This window comes from Salvelinus sp. IW2-2015, linkage group LG2, assembly GCF_002910315.2.
Source record: "Salvelinus sp. IW2-2015 linkage group LG2, ASM291031v2, whole genome shotgun sequence".
NCBI classification, from domain to species: domain Eukaryota; kingdom Metazoa; phylum Chordata; class Actinopteri; order Salmoniformes; family Salmonidae; genus Salvelinus; species Salvelinus sp. IW2-2015.
This window is the reverse complement of record NC_036839.1, coordinates 37,016,669-37,021,804: the sequence shown is the minus strand read 5'-3', so window position 1 is coordinate 37,021,804 and position 5,136 is coordinate 37,016,669. Positions and strand designations below refer to the sequence as shown.

The 5,136-nt window shown below is 43.9% G+C and overlaps 1 pseudogene; it reads left to right on the top strand.

Annotated features, from left to right (window-relative positions):
* The window catches only part of LOC111971694 (synaptotagmin-like protein 5), an 80,769-nt pseudogene that overhangs the window by 737 nt on the left and 74,896 nt on the right, over positions 1-5,136 (top strand).

Genomic DNA, 5,136 nt, shown 5'->3' with positions numbered 1-5,136 from the left:
ACACACACACACACACAAACACACAAACACAAAGCCACACAGACACCCACACACACACACACACACACACACACACACACACACACACACACACACACACACACACACACACACACACACACACACACACACACACAGTCTTGTACAGCTAACCTTGTGGGGACATACAATCAGTCCCATTCAAAATCCTATTTTCCCTAACCCCTAACCCTAAAACCTAACCCTAATCCTAACCCGTACTCTTACCCTAACCCTAACCTTAACCCTAACCCTAACCCAAAAACCTAAACTTTATCCTAACCCTAAACCTAACCCTAGCTCCTAACACTACCTACAACTAACCCTAGCTCCTAACCTTAATATTTAACTTAATTCTAACCCTAACACTAATTCTAACCTTAACCCTAAACCCCTAGAAATAGCATTTGACCTTGTGGGGACTAACAAAATGTCCCCAGTTGGTCAATTTTTACTTTGTTTACTATTCTTGGGGACTTCTGGTCCCACAAGAATAGTTAAACACGTCCACACACACACACACACACACACACACACACACACACACACACACACACACACACACACACACACACACACACACACACACACACACACACACACACCTAGCACACACACACACACACCAGCACACACACAGTGATGTGTGTTGATTGTTTTGATAATGTGATTTAAGTTTTTTACACGGTACAAAGAATAGAACAGTCAGGGTGCTTGTCTAGATAAATCACTAGCGGACACGTATTGGTGTTTATGCCTCTGGTGAGGCAATGCATCACTGCTGTAGCTATAATAACTTCATCTGTAAATGTGCTTATATTATACTTATATTATACTTATATATTATACTATATTTTACTCATGTCTCATTTGCATAAAGACATACACCATTTTTGGGCATCAGAAACCCAGTCTTTCACACCTGTGCAATCATGTTAGTCTTGCTTGGTATGATACAATGTCCATTTTGCTTATATTTCCATGGTCTTCACAGACAGAAGACCTAATTTTCTCGTCTCTCCCTCACTTGCTCTCTTCCACTCTCCTTGTACCTGTTTGTCTCCACTTTATCTCTCCTCTCCTCCCATTCCTGTCAGTCTGTCTGCCCCTGATTCATTCCTCTTCTTCTATCTCCACACTCTCCTATCTTTCTCGCCCTCCGTCCTTCCGCCTCTTCGCTGACCTGTCTCTCCTATGATATTTTATCCTCCATCACCCTCTCGTCTCTCTGTGTCAGCGACTTGAAAGCAGATCATCAGCCCTTGAAAAGCTGAATCATAATTACAGGATGAACCAATGGCACTTCAGTCCCTATTATGCTCTGGTGTTATTCAGGGGACGATCAAAGCTGAACATCTGTAAACAAAATCATTACATTGTATTTATTTTTCAGTTTCTCTCTCACTCCAGTAGAGGAGGGTGCATATAGATAGACAATTAACTATTGATCAAGGCTACTAAACATATTGGTAATCACCCAGATTCTTCTAAACTACAGATTTGACGCAGATAGCACAGCTGTGGATATACAAAAATGTCTGTGTACTTTTTCTTTTAGAACTATTCAAAGAAGACCATCCTGTGTGTGTGTGTGTGTGTGTGTGGTGTGTGTGTTGTGTTGTGTGTGTGTGTGTGTGTGTGTGTGTGTGTGTGTGTGTGTGTGTGTGTGTGTGTGTGTGTGTGTGTGTGTGTTGGTGTGTGTGTGTGTGTGTGTGTGTGTGTGTGTGTGTGTGTGTGTGTGTGTGTGTCTTTGAAACAACAGCAGTACTCAGTGTGACAGTGGCGTGCAGTAATGAGCCAGTTAGCATTCCCATGGTGCACTGCAGCAGGAGACGGGCTGACATTTGCACCGCCGCTGAAGGCCAAGTACCCAGTGGACTTATTATCGGTTATCGGTTAAGAGGACAGGTGCATACTGTGTGTGTCTGTGTCCAAGTGCATGCCTGAGTGCGTGTGTAGCCATTAGTATTAGCAGCTATAAATAGACTCATTTGGCAGATAATTTGATAAGGTTAACTGGTATAGAGTGATGAAGGTGATGGCGTGTGTTAAGCCTGGGTGTGAGATGTTCAACTGATTGGTGAGGGTGGGATTGTCAGGGGCCGTTAGACTGTAGTAGTTACCATGGTAATCCTCCTGACAATCAATATCAACTGTCTGTTCATTAGAGCTTCAACACTGTGGGAATGTGATTAGACCAGAGATAACTATGAGCTCAATAGGTTGTTAGACCAGACTCTAACTTCAGAGATCCCTAACAACAGTTTGTGTTGTGTTTTAACAGGATCGGTTTAGGCTGGCTGTGGACCAGTCTTTGGGATACAGTAACTGCTGTGTGATTGCGGTTTGTCTGATACACCAGAGAGAAACAAGATAAGGAGAAGACATACTGGAGGAACCTTGGAAAATCTGGAGAACGTCCTGCTTTACACAGAGACCATGATAACGCTAACAGAACGCTAACGGAAACCTAACGGAATGCTGAGTGAGGTCATGTAGTTGCCTCTGCACCCCTGCATGTGACTACGCCTTCCGCGTCACCTCGGCTTTTCTAATTGGCTGGTTTGGAGAGCGACGGACCAATGGGAAGAGTGCTGAGGAGCTGAACCTCTCGTTCTGCTGGACCGCTGAACGCCAAGTACCCAGTGGACTTATTATCGGTTATCGGTTAAGAGGACAGGTGCATACTGTGTGTGTCTGTGTCCAAGTGCATGCCTGAGTGCGTGTGTAGCCATTAGTATTAGCAGCTATTAATTAGACTCATTTGGCAGATAATTTGATAAGGTTAACTGGTATAGAGTGATGAAGGTGATGGCGTGTGTTAAGCCTGGGGTGTGAGATGTTCAGACTGATTGGGTGAGGGTGGGATTGTCAGGGGCCGTTAGACTGTAGTAGTTACCATGGTAATCCTCCTGACAATCAATATCAACTGTCTGTTCATTAGAGCTTCAACACTGTGGGAATGTGATTAGACCAGAGATTAACTATGAGCTCAATAGGTTGTTAGACCAGACTCTAACATCAAGGGTCAGCTGCAGACTCTAACTTCAGAGATCCCTAACAACAGGTCTCTTATACACATCTAGATGTGTATAAGAGACAGGCACACACACAGTGGATGTGTGTTGATTGTTTTGATAATGTGATTTAAGTTTTTTACACGGTACAAAGAATAGAACAGTCAGGGTGCTTGTCTAGATAAATCACTAGCGGACACGTATTGGTGTTTATGCCTCTGGTGAGGCAATGCATCACTGCTGTAGCTATAATAACTTCATCTGTAAATGTGCTTATATTATACTTATATTATACTTATATATTATACTATATTATACTCATGTCTCATTTGCATAAAGACATACACCATTTTTGGGCATCAGAAACCCCAGTCTTTCACACCTGTGCAATCATGTTAGTCTTGCTTGGTATGATACAATGTCCATTTTGCTTATATTTCCATGGTCTTCACAGACAGAAGACCTAAGTTTTCTCGTCTCTCCCTCACTTGCTCTCTTCCACTCTCCTTGTACCTGTTTTGTTCTCCACTTTATCTCTCCTCTCCTCCCATTCCTGTCAGTCTGTCTGCCCCCTGATTCATTCCTCTTCTTCTATCTCCATCACTCTCCTATCTTTCTCGCCCTCCGTCCTTCCGCCTCTTCGCTGACCTGTCTCTCCTATGATATTTTATCCCTCCATCACCCTCTCCGTCTCTCTGTGTCAGCGACTTGAAAGCAGATCATCAGCCCTTGAAAAGCTGAATCATAATTACAGGATGAACCAATGGCACTTCAGTCCCTATTATGCTCYGGTGTTATTCAGGGGACGATCAAAGCTGAACATCTGTAAACAAAATCATTACATTGTATTTATTTTTCAGTTTCTCTCTCACTCCAGTAGAGGAGGGTGCATATAGATTAGACAATTAACTATTGATCAAGGCTACTGAAACATATTGGGTAATCACCCAGATTCTTCTAAACTACAGATTTGACGCAGATAGCACAGCTGGTGTATATACAAAAATGTCTGTGTACTTTTTCTTTTAGAACTATCCAGCAGAACGAGAGGTTCAGCTCCTCAGCACTCTTCCCATTGGTCCGTCGCTCTCCAAACCAGCCAATTAGAAAAGCCGAGGTGACGCGGAAGGCGTAGTCACATGCAGGGGTGCAGAGGCAACTACATGACCTCACTCAGCATTCCGTTAGGTTTCCGTTAGCGTTCTGTAGCGTTATCATGGTCTCTGTGTAAAGCAGGACGTTCTCCAGATTTTCCAAGGTTCCTCCAGTATGTCTTCTCCTTATCTTGTTTCTCTCTGGTGTATCAGACAAACCGCAATCACACAGCAGTTACTGTATCCCAAAGACTGGTCCACAGCCAGCCTAAACCGATCCTGTTAAAACACAACACAAACTGTTGTTAGGGATCTCTGAAGTTAGAGTCTGGTCTAACAACCTATTGAGCTCATAGTTATCTCTGGTCTAATCACATTCCCACAGTGTTGAAGCTCTAATGAACAGACAGTTGATATTGATTGTCAGGAGGATTACCATGGTAACTACTACAGTCTAACGGCCCCTGACAATCCCACCCTCACCAATCAGTTGAACATCTCACACCCCAGGCTTAACACACGCCATCACCTTCATCACTCTATACCAGTTAACCTTATCAAATTATCTGCCAAATGAGTCTATTTATAGCTGCTAATACTAATGGCTACACACGCACTCAGGCATGCACTTGGACACAGACACACACAGTATGCACCTGTCCTCTTAACCGATAACCGATAATAAGTCCACTGGGTACTTGGCCTTCAGCGGCGGTGCAAATGTCAGCCCGTCTCCTGCTGCAGTGCACCATGGGAATGCTAACTGGCTCATTACTGCACGCCACTGTCACACTGAGTACTGCTGTTGTTTCAAAGACACACACACACACACACACACACACACACACACACACACACACACACACACACCACACACACACACACACACACACACACACACACACACCACACCACACACACACACACACACACACACACACACCACACAACACAACACACACACCACACACACACACACACACACACAGGATGGTCTTCTTTGATTC